Raw genomic sequence first — 15,194 nt, forward strand, 5'->3', positions numbered from 1 at the left:
GCCAATCCTGGAAGGTCCCCTATCTGTTGCAACTTTTCAATTACGTTCTCAATAGGGTTTCCTTGTTCTGACATCAGAACTGGAATTAGATAGGGGCGCCACGCTCCTGGGCATCCCTCCAACAACTTATTCCGCATCGCAGGTAACAAGGGCTGTTGTAGATAAAGCTCCCGACTTCCCAATTCTATAGCACTTTTCATGGCCTCTGCCTTAAGCATCTGGCATGCTTGTCTTATAGTTACCCAGGAGGAGTTGGATGGGGGGGCCAATCGCCATCATTAGTGTGGCGGTAAGCGAGACCCTCGGCTACCACAGCAATAAGACTCTTGCCGCTTCCGTCCACTCTTCGCAGGGCGGACTGTACATACCTGTCATTAGTTAACCCCCAAAACCTCAAGGCATCAACATTGTCAATTATCACTGAATCAGCTCCTTCTTCCATTACTCTTACCAACCAGGACTGTGGTTTCTCCCCGGGTTGTTGTTTGCATTTGCTCAACAGATTTTTAATATCTTCAGGGGTGAAATCGGTTAGTTCATCCTGTTGCACCACTTGTCCTGGCCCTAGCAGCACAGCTTTCCTTCGTATTACCAGGGCAGCTGGCCTTTTTGGTTTGTCCTGCGATGGGCCCTTCTCCTCTGGTGCAGGGACTTCCTCATCTGATTCACAAATATCCCCATCCCAAGTTTCCGGGTCCCAGTCAGGGTCGGTGATAATAGTCCGCATCTGGTTCCCCTTCTGCCCCAGTTTTCTCCCTCTCCTGTTCTTTACCACTCGTATTGCGTACTGTGTCACCAACTTAGCGCATTTCTCCTCCAGGAGCTCCGTCTGATCATTCATCTCCAGCGGAGCCTGCCTCTGCACCACCTAGGTGGCTCAGACTGCCTGTAACTGCTCTTGGAGGAGCCGATTCCTCTCCGGTTCCTCTTTTATGACCTCCTATGATGGAATGACCAGCTTGATAGATGAGGGGAGAGCAGTGGATGTTGTCTATCTCGACTTCACCAAGGCTTTTGACACCGTCCCTCACAACATCCTCCTGGGCAACCTCCCGAAGTATGGGATAGATGAGTGCACAGTGAGGTGGATTAGGAACTGGCTGGATGGCAGAGTTCAGAGGGTGGTGATCAGCGGTGCCGAGTCTAGTTGGAGGCCTGTAGCTAGCGGGGTCCCCCAGGGGTCAGTCCTTGGTCCAGTCCTGTTCATTTTATTCATCAATGACCTGGATGAAGGCACAGAGTGCTCCCTCAGCAAGTTTGCTGGTGATACCCCAGAGGGCTGCGCTGCCATCCAGAGGGACCTGGACAGACTGGACAACTGGGCGGTGAAAAACCTCATGCAATTCAACAAGGCCAAGTGCAAGGTCCTGCACCTGGGAAGAAATAACCCCAGATACCAGTACAGGCTGGGGACCAACTTTCTGGAGAGCAGCTCTGCAGAGAAAGACCTGGGTGTCATGGTGGACGACAAGTTGACCATGAGGCAGCAGGCTAGAGGTCCCTTCCAACCTTAAGCATTCTTTAGCTGCCCCACTAAAATCTTATATGCGCACAGCAGGGCACCTCCCATCCGACTGGCATGTTTCGGTCGGACCAAGTCAGTCTCTACAAACTGACCCCAAATACTGTAACACTGCCATGGGGTCCTTCTGGATCCATAGTTCCACAGAGCATTCCATGGTTCTGGCCCCATTTACGGCGCTCCCTTGGAGGTGCAGCCTCCCTGTGGTCACCAGTGCTGCCTGCAGCTCTCCCAAAAAAGAACCACTGCATGTCGCACACACAATAAAGACCACAAACACAAACAGCACAAACACGATTTCTATCAAACGGCACCACTTCACCTAGCTATGCAACCCTACTAGCGAGTTCCACTGTTTAATTGCCGAATCCCATCCTCGTCATCAGTTATGTTCTGGATGGGCTCAGGATTCAGCAATAATCACGCCAGAATGAGGTGACTACATCGAGCATTTATTCAGGTGAAAGCACATAAAAGAAGCAAAGTATGGATAACTACTCACGAGGTGATACCTGCTGGCGGGATACTGGACCCAAACATGCTCTTGAGCTGGCAGATCAGAGAGAGAGAGAGAGAGAGAGAGTTGCTGACCAGCTCCCGCAGAGACAGCATAGGCCTCAGTGTTAGGGGTTTCTCCTTCCCCCCCACTCTCTCCACTGTGCTCTCTATGCCCGGTGCATCCTGGCACATAGGGTCAGTACAACCCAGGAGGCAGGCCGGGGGGTGGACAAACTCCGCCTCTAGTTGCACAACTCTCCCCCCCCAGGTGCGCAGGCGCGCATACCAGTCAGGGGTCCCAGCCCTCAATTCGAGGGTCCTGCCTTCCTCCTCCTCTTCCTCATTTCCGGGTGTTTGGCCCGGACATCTGCAGGAGGACATCTGCAGTTAAGTTGGCTACAAGCCCGGTCGAGCAGCTGGCTTCAACAGGTTTCTAGGGGGGCTGCCTGTGAACTGGGCTGAGCAGCTGCATCCGTGCTCCTTATCGCTCAGCCTAAGCAGGCAAACAACTTCTTTCCCAAGGTCTGGCCTCTTCTTCTCACAGGAGATTTTTATGACTCTACAGATCATAGAAATTTCTATCTCCAATACAGACGGATGGGGTGATGAGGTGGAGTAAAGACAACAGACACACTCTTCCCATTGGTAACCAGTTTGGAGACAAGAGGTATTGGGCACAAATCGCAACACAGGTGGTTCCATTTAAACCTAAGAAAAACGACCTTTTTTCACTCTAAGGAAAAAAAAACACTATAAGTGTGTTCTCTGTAACAACACCATTTGCAAGCATACTGCAGATGAGAAACTGATCCCTGAAAATTGTTGGGAAAATAATGCATTCATTCTTTGATAATTTGTTCTCATCGGATTTATGGAGCAATATTTGAGAAATTCAAATACCTAACATGCTATGTTAAGCATGTTCAAAATATATGCATGAGTAATATGCAAAAAAGTCATCCCTAATAACAGATGTCTTTTGAAAGATAAAATCAAAACATACTTTCTTACTTGATTTTTTCCTATTTTTCCTGTTTTAGATAGGAAAAAAACAACCAAACCACCATTGGCAATAAAAATTATCACTTTAAAAAGTAGAAATTAAGTTATTTTTTCCCCTATTACCATAAAAAGTCAGGGTCAGGCTGGTCCTTAAACTATCTTCAGCTCTAACTTCTCCAAGTCTTCTACCCTGCAACAATCCATTTAATAGCACAAGTAAAAGTTTTGGTCTCTCCTTGGACATACAAACTACATATGAAACTTGCCTAATAAAAATGTTACCTCGATGTGCCCCCCACCAACCATGTCTTATTCCTGTGGACACCGCTGGGATCTAAACTGATAGAGAAAGTGACAGTCTATATTTCATACAGATACTAAAATACAAAAGCACAGTGAATTAATTCAAAAATGCACACTCATCATATCTATACACTATATAAGTATTAAATTATTATATTTATAATTTTACTTCACTTCCAGGAACTGTATATTACTGTTTGAAGCACTCCATTTCCCTTCTCCCCCCTCCTCCCCCCAAAGTGCTGCATCTCAATTCAATGTGAACTTCTGATTTAGCTCTCAGATTAGTGAGTAAATGGCTGCTGAGGCACAAACAGTGATTGAGATTAGGCAGCAAATCCCCAAAACTCCTCTCTACCAAAACAGTGTGCATTTGGATAACAAATTCAGATGAAAGCAGAGTTTTGAAGGACTATAGTCTATAAAACTTGATCCACGCATTGTCTTGCACTGTACCTCAAATCTGTTTCTGTCCATGAATTCTCCACCCTGCCTAGGAAAGTATTTATGAGATTCATACATAGAGCATTGACTTTAAAGTCACGTTAACAAGAGCAACAAAAACCTAATCAAGCTAACTTCTATTTTTAACTCTCTGGGACAGACTCAGATACAAGTTGATGAGGAATTCCATATAAATACTTGGATAGTTAATCTGTCCCTTCCTGAACTGAATATCTCATCCATGGAGAAATTCAGGCAAGACTGATAAAACACAAAAGAACAAGCACATAAATCCATGTAGGTTCCCACAGCACATAAACACTCAAAAGGACTCAGTCTGCTCCATCCAAACATTGCAGCAAATTAACTGGAAGTATCCCTGAGCAAGCCCTCCTTAAGGCAAAATCCTCTGCATCAGGTCTCTCAGAAATGAAGGAATTATCTCTCTATGTATTAGGGATACCAGAAACAATGTACTATTAACAGGTCACAAGGGTCTTTAGTTTTCTTTCATCTACTGTTCAGCACTGAATAAAACATAGAAATGTGTAAGGGTAAGTGTAAAAGTTAATGGATATGAAATATTAATCTTTTAGATGAAGCAATAAACGTGAGGATGACGACGACAGGAAAAAAGTCAAAGTCTATTTTTGAAAGACCTGCTTTAATACAGCTGTACGAGGAATCCAGTCACAATAAGCCTGACTATCTGATTCTGTAGATAAAGTCCTTGAACGTAGTTGCCTGAACGCCAATTTTATATCAGCACACAACAAATTCAGCCTTCATCCTCACTGTTGCTCTATGCATCCTCATATGCTGGATTTAAATGCTGTTGAGTAAGAGACTGAAGGCGGGGGGGGGAAAACACTGAGGTTTGCTTTAATAGAACTCTAAGTAATTTAAAACATTCAAAGTAAGCAAACGCAATACTAAAGGTATTTCTTAAACTACTATCTGCAAACAAGCTGGTTTGTGTCTAAGATACAGTATTTTTGTAATCAATTCTTTGACCATTCTGTCCTTTAGAAAAAGGATAAGCCATGAAAAGACACGGTATTTTATTTAATTTCAATTTTGACAAAAACATCTGGGACATAACTGGAAGCTCTACAAATGTCTGAATGTAAAATATAACATACAGATATTATAACCTGTGTTTGCTTGTAGTTGCTTAAGACATAATTTAATTATTCCAGCATTACTGAGCACTGCAACTTCAGTCTCAAGAAGCAGCCTCAGCCTGCATTTAACCAGTTTCCACCTCACCTTTTATCAGCTCAGGGGCTTGTGCAGCCAAGTTGTGCACTGAAAAGCCCAGATTAACCCTCAGGAACACTCTTCACTACTATTTTTTTTTTTGGCTTGTTTACTTCTTTACTTCTGGTCCAGATTCTTGCCATGCAGACACACAAGTGCCAACTCTAGTCATGGGAGAAAATAGGAACCAGTGGCCTGCAGAGAGCAGAGCTGCTGCTCTCAGGGGCAGTGCCAGGTATGCCTGTCAGCAGCAGCAGGAGCTTAACAGTTGGCTGAACAGCAGTATATACAGCTAGGCACCACAAGGGCAAACCTAGGGAGCAAGGATCATCAGAGTGGGGTGGCTTTCCTCCCTCCAACACCAGACAAAAAAAAAAAAAAAAAAAAAAAAAGCTTATACTGAAAAAAAAAAACCACTCAAAAAACTAATTTTAAAAGAACAAACATTCATTTCGGGTCATCTGAACACATTTTGATTTCATGTTATCTAAACTTTCTAAACTTTGAAACTACTTTTTTCTTTATGTGTAAAGTAGTTTTTCTTTTTTTTTTTTTTTTTTTTTTTTTTATAAACTCTGTTTCAAAACAGAGCAAAATGTTTTATTATCATTTTTATCTTTTTCAAAAGAGAACACTTCTGAAATGTTAGAAAAGTCTTTTTTGTATGATACAATTCAAAATATTAGTATCTCCTGATTTTTTTTTATTTTTTTTATTTTTATTAAACAGCTGTAAAAGTTGCTGGACTCTTACTTTGCAAATGGCTTCAGTCCCTTAAAATCTATTTTTTCTCCTTCCTATTGTTTATTTAAGTTTTTGCTGCCCAGTCCTAATAGAAAGAGGAAAAACTTGTTATCCTACGTAAAACAGTGCTATTATGATCTGTCCTGTAACAGCACACGTTTTCTCTCAAACTCTATATTCTTTATTATATTTGTGTTTCAAAGGTATTTGGATATGAATTGTAACATCCTTAATCTTACGGTTTAGCAGACAATTATATTCCTCAACAAATCAAAATGCAATTTTTCTTTGACATTTTTCACTTCCAAATGAGCATAAACTACAGAAAGCAGCATGGAATTTAAGGAAGCTAAAGTAGAAGTTGAAAGACTGACAGTCAAATAACAAGAACTACAACTGGAAGAGAAACTGCAAGTGTACAAGAGATTTTTCTAGATCACTACACACATACACAAGAGAAAAAAAAAGAAGGAAAAAAAGGAGAAAAAAAAAGCCTCCTCCCAAGCCCCAGAAGAATCAAGAGGTTGCAGAGAAAAAAAAAAAAACATATAGATGATTTTCCAGTCAATCAGCATTGTTACAAATTTTGAAGATGAAAATCCACCTCATATATAATGACTTTCTTGCAAGTATAACACCCACAAAGAGTACATTTCAACTGGATAAACTATTAGTTACCTTCTCAGGAAGTAGCTCTCGAAGGGCAAGTATCCAAACAATGATATTGCAATTTTTGCTACCACTATAAAGCTCCTTTAAAAAAACAAGTCAAAAAAAAGGTCTACTATACAAATTTACTGAATAAATATTGAAATAGAAGTAATGCTGGCAAATAAATTGTATGGTTTTTTTTGTGTAAATAAGGACACATACATAATTCCTAATTTGTAATATAATAATAAAAAACAGTATATTTTTAAAACATACTAGAGAAACAAACACTTCATGAGATTTCCTCCAGGCTGGACATCAAAACTACTTGCATTTAAATGAATTATATTGCTTAAACATACCTTTTTTTCTTTCCCTCTTATGTGTCTCCTGAAAAGTTAAAAGCTAGTAAGATTTTAAATAGCTACTACTAGCTATTTTAAATAGTAGTAACTATTTAAAAGCCAGTAAGCTTAAAAGATAATTTTATTTAGGATCAACAAAAAAAAGAAGGAAAAGTTTTTTCTACTAAAATTAAAAATATGAATCTACACAAAAACGTCCAATAAGACATCGGTTAGAAGAGTGCATAAATATGGAGCAAAGGAGTAAACATGGTATAAGTATGCCTAGGCAAGGAAAAGAACAAACAAGGAACAACTTGATGCCTGCATCCTGTTGGGAAGGCATCAATTTATTACTGTTAATATAAATAATCCTATTTATTATACTAATGACTAAGGAGTGGTATCCCATTGTGCTGGGCACCCTGTAAACAGGTGCAAGCCAACAGTGTCTGCACCAAACAGCTACCCATCAAATACAGCTCAGTTTTCTTTGCTCTTTATTAAAGGAAATACAGGTTTCTCTGGCTCTCTAAACTGAAGAAATTCTGCTGTTCAGAAATACTGCACCACCTTTGCAGTAAATTTTGCACTAATAATGCTCCTGTTTCCCAAACTGCTACTCACTTGAATGTGTATGAAGACATTTTCATATGCCTTGAATCTTTAATTAAACTCCTGCTTATTATATAAAATGTCTGACAACAATTAAGATGAAAACTACCATAGAGTTAAATTACTTGAGTGAAGCAAGCATGGTATTCTCCTCTGTACCCAAGCTGACAGTGGAAAAAGTCTTCTAAAAGCTTGTTGGCTCCTACATTTAACCTAACAACTCGGTGCATGTCTCCAAAAAGATTTTATTAAGTTGATTCAATATAAATCATTATTACAGTTCTGTCTTTACAGAAAGTTTTATTTTGTGCTAGGTATATTTAACTCCCCGAAAAGCATGAATCACTCAGAGTTGGTACAGAAACTTAATTATTAACTATTAAGTTAACCAGTATCTATAAATACCCACTTATATGGGTAACCTTAGCCAAGTAAACTGATATAAATGACTTCTGAGTAACCACTCCCGGGAATGAAGTTATTCATGCCTAAAACAGGATTGGTGTTCAAAATTTCTGAGATGAGCATCCTACTTATCTCGCTTAAAAGAACAGAACAGGACAGGACAAATTTATACCAAGGTATAGGTCAGCCATCACTTCTGCTGCAGCATCCTGTCTTTTACAAGACACACAAATCACTGGAACTTGGAAAACTAGCACTACGTCCCACCCCAGTGAACAATGCCATTGGGAAATCAGCATATTTCGATTAGTCTTTATTACTGCTTGTCTCTCTTCTGATCCTGGGACTGCAATATCTTCAATTAATCTAGACCATGTTGACTAGTATTTATAATTATTACTATTTGAAACAGTTACTAAGACCTTAGGTCAGTCAAAAGAAGAGTCAATGCATAAAGTTTCAGGCACATTTATGGTACAGTATAGCATAATATTTCGATGCTGTATTTTGAATTTCTGAGGAAAGATTTCAAGTAAGGCTGAATTTATGTTTTAATTTTTGTCATTTTTTTAACCTACAACTGGATTGTTACAGATGGGTAGGTTTGCCAGATAACTTTGTACTTTTCATTTATATTTCCAGAACATAAAAGGACATTAAAAAATTGATCCTGATGCACTACTAATAATGAAGAAAAAATATTAATTAACTATTAGTTATTTACTTCGTTCTGTATCTCAAAGGGAAACACAGGTCTTGTTTACTTATTTTAAATGGTTAACACAGCACATTGGTATCTAGCATATTGGATTCAACAGTAAAATTCTCCTGGAAGATTTCACGGTGAGAATTTCTGCTTCTGTACCACCCTTGGAATTCTCCACCTCTTATTAACTTCCCTTCTTAATGGGCAATATTCTGCAGCTCTTATTACTTAAGCATCTTAACATCTCATTAACTTCATGGAGAACTTAAATAAGAAAAATTTAGGCCAACAATAATATAGTCAATTTTATGGCTGTATTCCCGGAATCTCAAAAGGATATATACACACACATGCATGTAACTCTCACACTACCTTGTAGCTACACAGGGCAACTCAAACACAAAAGATAAGTCATCTAAGAATGCTAACTAATTTCAACCTAATAAAGACTGAAATCACTAGCTTGCAAACAGCCAATTGCTTGGGTACCAGGGGTCGTAGCTATTATATGCTTCTGAGCGAAAAGATGGCACTTGACACCTCAAACAGCAAATTGGTACACAAGGTTTTAAAACCTGTTTCAACCATGAGATGAAACAAAAATAGTGAATAAAATATGGGTAATAAATAGAAAAAAAAACAATAACTAGGAGCAATAAATTTAACTCAGAGGTTTTGAGATGAAAAATAAATAATAAGAAATAAAGACCAGATTTGGGGGTGTGGTAGGAAAAATCATTCAGCAGGGTTAAAGGCAGCAAAAGAGCCTAGAGGAGTATTAATATGAAGAAAAAAACTGAAAATGACAGAGACTACAACTAGATGGAAATGGTAAAAACTATGTAGAGCAGTCAGATGTAGATCTTGTTTCATATGAAGGTAATGTGCTAATAAGTTGAAAAGGTGCTAAAAAGCCTGCATTGGTGCAGCTATTGATTTCACCAGCAGATGAATAATTTGCATCAGCATCTTAGAAGAGATGTCTGAGGAAACTTCTGACCTGCTCAAGTTAGATATATTCAAAACTTATTGGAATAGAGCTCCAAGTGAGTTAATGTACCATTCAGGGGGGGAGGGGAAGTGGAATGATACAGCTACTATTGGACTGACTGGCATTTCTTTAATTCCAGACAAGAAAACAGAAAAGGTGATTAAAAAGATTCTGAACATTTTGAATTAAGTTCTTCAATTAGTGAAGAATTACTATTTTAGGAAAATAAACAACACTAGTTAACACAATTTACAGTAAAGCAAGCTCTGTCAGGCAAAATATTTAGAACGAGTTTATCTTAAAAATATACTTGCACCGCTATAAATAAATTTATACCACATTTTAGCACTGCTTGCAAACATAAGAGAGAAATTTTACAGCTACCTGCATTCTCAAAAAAAGGGTCTTTTAATTGGGTATCAGTGTTTTTAGTACAATTATATGAAGACTGATGAAAGTGTTTAATCATCTCAAGACAGAATCAGCTGTTTGGAAATCCATGTGTGAACATAAGCCAATCATGTTAACACTAGCAATATCTTTGGTGTTGACATACTTGCAATATAGTAACCTAAACCCTACCAAAGAGGAAAAATTTTATACCAACAAATGCAAGGATGTTTAAAGAAAAAGGGAAGTGAGCACCATGGAGAACGCAAAACACGACTGGAGGCTCTGAAAGAAGCTCAGAAATCACAGTGGATAAATAAATGCAGATAAGTTGCCAGCAAGCCTTCAACTGTTCCGAGTGAGCCCTTGGGTACATGCCCACAAGTCCTGTGTATGTGCACGCAGATGAGTGATAACAACAGTCAGATAATTCTGGCGCATGGTATAATACTGATGCTGACACTGCAGGGTTGCTCACTTTCCCAAATATTTGAAAAGACAAGGTAGAGACAAGACACACACCCATTTCCAGGAATTCGCAAATATTTAACTCACCTGAAAATTAGGTTGAAATACACAGCAATCAACAGTACTATAATGCCTTCTAAGCCTAGTTATCAGTTCTCCTGAAAAAATTGTGTAAACAGCAATGGTGCTCCCATACGGTACAAAAGCAAACTCTGGATTGCAGCCCCAATAGATGGTGAACGTGAGCCTTTTTCTACTTTCATTACACACTTTCCCATAGTTCATTTGTACATTGAAAGATTAAGCAATTAGTTATTAACTAAAATTAGTTTAGCAACTTTACATAAAAAGGACATTTATGTTTTTTTTCATTAGTATCCAATAAAATTCATGTTAAGCTTCCCCTTTTAACATAACTCTTGGGATTTCCAAATAGAAATGTTCATTGAGAAAAAGGGTTTTCTGTTCATTAAAGCTCATTAATATAAAATTTGAGAATCAGGGGAGGGGGGAAGATCTGCCTATATCTGCAGCAGCTCCACATTTAAAGATGGAATTTGCATTGACCTTTGAGGCCAGATGCACTTTGATGAACCACAACTACTACTGAAATCATGATTAGTTCAGGAATTCCAGCTTAAACATTTTCCTCGATGGTCCCACATAGCCATTTTCCTCTCAAATATTGAAATTATTAAGAGAACCAGATATGCACAATAGTATACATATAGTTTTAAGCAAGACATAGCTTGTTTTCTGAAAGTTCCAGCAACTGAAAATATTAAATCTAAAGTTCTAAAGAGCCCCCTTTTATTTTAAGGCACAGCATTTACATTTTTCTAGTGTGTTCTCCTTAAAGTATCACACACACAAGTTTATACATTATTTCAAAATATCAGTTTTCAGATAGCAGTAGATAAGTTATTTCCCATTAAGCTAAACTACAAAAAGCAACAAGGTAACAATGTTTTTTGTAGCTGGCAATGGGTATAGGCCTAATCACACTGCTTTATTAACCATTTCAGTGGTAAGGATAAAGTGAGATAGTGGCCCCAGTCTGGCTTATATTATGTGCATTCATCTCAAAAATAAAGTACCAACAATCCAACCATTTTACTCTAAGACTTGCTCATTCCACAGACTGGAAAGAACTTCCTTCTTACTCTTAATGGGCCCTTTATGCAAGCTGATCAGTATTGCAGAAGGTTGTATTTCTGAAGTATATACACTGTTTAGATAGCAAAGAAAAGCAGCACCAGTCCAGCCAGCACCAGAACAAGCCCTCAGGGGGTTCTCAGCATGTCATCCCTTGCTCTTGGAAGCAGGAAGAGAGGAAGAGCACCAGCAATGCAGACAACAATTCTGTGCCTCTCCCTCCTGAGTTAGCAAGAAGCAGCAGAAGAGCAATAGGCAGTATAAAAAGGACTCAAGGGCAAGCAGAAGGATGTCATAAATAAATGGCAAAACCAAAGGGATTAAAAATAAAGCATGGCTATTGCTTCCTAAATTATTTCTAATGCACTAATCAGGAGTGACATGTTAAATATATTAAAATGCCTGTCTTCTACTGCTAAATCTTGGAGTTCATCACTGCTGAGAAATTCAATATTGTTCCCTGCAAGTACAGCTGTGAGATAAGAAGCTACACAGCTAAACAGGATCCTGGCTTGTGAGTTGCATGGGAAGCCTTGCAAATAAAAAAAAAAAAAAAAAAAATTACAGCTTATCACTCTTGTCAGTATATTTCAAGGTCTGGACAAGTCCTAGACTGAAAGCTCACAGAAGTTGAAAATTGGAAAAATCCCAAACATGCTAGGAAATATTTCCAATGCATATAACAGTCTAGTTAGGTCCTCTATAAGAAGTCAGAAGTGCATTTGTGTGAACAGTGTATCTTACCACTATACAAACTTAATTGAAACAAAGTATTACAATTTCAGCACACAAAACACCTTCTCCCTTGTTGTGAACATCTCCACTTGTGTCCTACAGGACAGCTACAGGGTGGCTGCTGCCAGGGCACTCACCATCGTGGGCCTTGGTGTGACATGGCCCTCACGCTTCCCACCCACAGACACTGCAGCTCAGTGCAGTGCCATGCAGCACCCAAGAGCTACGCACCGGCCGGTTGCTCGTGACATGGCCTTCCTGGGGCTTCACAGAATCCCAGAATGGTTGAGGTTGGAAGAGACCTCTAGAGATCATCTAGCCCAACCCCCCTGCTCCAGCAGAGACACCTAGAGCACATGGCACAGGGTGGCATCCAGGCGGGTTTGGAAGATCTCCAGAGAAGGAGACTCCACAACCTCTCTGGGCAGCCTGTTCCAGGGCTCTGTCACCCTCACAGGAAAAGTTCAATTCAAAACAGATACAAGAGGATTCTGTTTATGTAAGTTTTTAAAATACTCTGTAATTGCAATTAAAATCACCTCTCAATAGGGGATGAATATTCAAGTCCATGACTAACAAATTATCCCACAAGTGTTTAAAAAATTGCAAATTCCAAGCAGCAACTTTCAGAATTCTATACAGAACAGACTGACTTATGGAAGGCAAATAAAAATAAAACTACAATGGAGTCATAAATATAGCTCTAGAATGCAAAAATGGGAAAAAAATAGAGTAGCAAACTATCTTAGATTAGGATTAAGCCTTGCAGTATGTTCAGTGAGTGTGTTTTCCTGTAATATTTAATCATATGTTTCTATTTCTAAACCCTAAAATGAAGAAGGAATGTAATTTTTAACTGAGTTTAATTGACAAAATTTACAAAAATTGTCAAAAAAAAATAAAGATAGCAAACATGACCTCTATTATCCATAGCTAAATTTTAAGACTTAAGTGTTTTCTTTAATGTTCAGATTGGTATTACAGATATTTTGTACACTCTCCACACCCATGTCTTGTAAGATCTTGGACAGAGTCGTTAAGTCATAATTCAGCTGGCATTCTGCTGAAAAACAAAACATATTCTAACGCAATTGGGAGAAACAAGGATACTTCCCGGCTAGAATCAATCGATAGCAGCTATTTTTTAGATCTTTCTCAAAGCGAAAATTCTCTCATTTCAGCATTCCAAATAAAAAAGAAATAATAATAATAATAAAGAAACAGACAACTTGTATAGCTATGGGATGGAGAAAGGTTCACAAAGCTTTCAGCAAAGATTTCAGCAAATACAGGAGTACAGGTGGAGTTTATCTATATTCACTATGGACACTTGCCCTTAATTTTGTTTGTATATTCTCCACCCCCCAATAGAACAAGCCAAACATCACACAGATATCACATACTCAAAGATACTTCACAGAAAAGCACTTAGATGCTTATCTGTTGTTTTATAGTTCTCTCTCTGCTGAGAAAAGCTAGGCAGCCATTAATTTCTAGTTCTTTGAAATTATTCCTGTTCTAACCAGGAATTAAAAAAGGTAAAGATAGTGGATTATTTGGATAGGGAAAGCAGCTGTAGGAAATTGGATGGGGACAGGAAATTCAGGGTAGCAAAAGTGAGACAGGCAAACAGATAAAGCTTTTTTAAATTTTATTTATTTTAAATTTTATTTTATTTTTAAATGAACTGTGTATTTCTCTTCCCCCAAGGTGGCTGCAGATTTAACAATCCCCAGTTGGTTGTGCGGATTCCTTTACGTTTGTGGGATCAGCAAGAGAGAAGGGGAAAGTGCTACTAGTACAGAGAAGGAAAAACCCTATGAAGATAATAAGAAGGACTGACTATGGGAGTAAACTTGTATTACCTGCAAATGCATTTATTTTACTGCCAATGACTTAATTATTTTAAACAATGTATCTGTGGGGTGTACAAAAATACAGTACACTGGACTGTACAATTCAGGATCTAAACTAGCAAGATGGGATCAAGCTATTCAATCCCAATTAAGAAAGTGGTGCGAGAGCCTATGAAACAAGTCAAGGAACTATCGTGTACAGAAAAACAAAAGACATTGATCCAGCTGGTAGTAGGAGTGTGAACAAACTGTATTATCTACTTTGATGATAGTGATTCGGAGACAGAAAGATGTCTGTTTATGAAGTGCTGAGAAGAAGCTAGCAAATATAAATAGTAAGATAGAAAAGTCCCTTCATTTAAATGTCTATAGGGGATACTTTTTGATGTGTTCTGAAACTAATCAGCAGGAAATAAAAGAGCACTAAAGAGATCCTGCCCCCATGTTCTATTTTTAGAACATTTCATGATCTATTCTTTTTGAACAAGCAAAAAATAAGGAAAAAAATCCTGAACAAAGAAATGCCTAAAAAATCCTTAACGAACTGAGATAAATCAGCAATATCCTTAATGATATTGGATGCAATCCTGTGCCACGTGCTCTAGGTGACCCTGCGTGTGCAGGGGGGTTGGACTAGATCTCTAGAGGTCCTTTCCAACCTTAACGATTCTATGATTCTAATGACAATAAATGAATATCCAGGGTTGCACAAACTATTGGCAATCATTGAAAATTAAATGCAAATAAAAACATAACCAAAGATACCTGAAAACTTACTAATGTATTCTCTCCAATGGAACTGTTCCAGAGTCTCATCTGATCATCTGTACCAATAGTCAACAGATGAAGCCCATCATGTGTATAGCACAAACCATTCACTCATCCATTGTGGGCAGAAAATAAAGAAAAAGAAGGTGTTTCAGATATCTATGGAATTGCTATTCTGTATATGCATTTATATAGGGTATAACTAAATAATTTAACTTTTGGTGTCAAAAAGCATGACAATCTCCATAGATCACTTCATATAAAAATGTATAGCCATAAATAGCTGGTATATACAGCTGACTTGGCACATATTGCTCATTACATACTATAGAGGGAT

At 38.5% G+C, this 15,194-nt stretch overlaps 1 pseudogene; it reads right to left on the minus strand.

Annotated features, from left to right (window-relative positions):
• Nucleotides 1-4,547: 4,547 nt before the first annotated feature.
• LOC148596265 (DNA excision repair protein ERCC-8-like) lies at nt 4,548-15,167 on the minus strand (annotated as a pseudogene).
• Nucleotides 15,168-15,194: the final 27 nt, after the last annotated feature.

The sequence above is a fragment of the Tinamus guttatus genome, unplaced genomic scaffold (genome assembly GCF_059628265.1).
Source record: "Tinamus guttatus ecotype Peru unplaced genomic scaffold, ASM5962826v1 Tinamus_guttatus_pri_ptg000020l, whole genome shotgun sequence".
In the NCBI taxonomy this organism is placed as follows: domain Eukaryota; kingdom Metazoa; phylum Chordata; class Aves; order Tinamiformes; family Tinamidae; genus Tinamus; species Tinamus guttatus.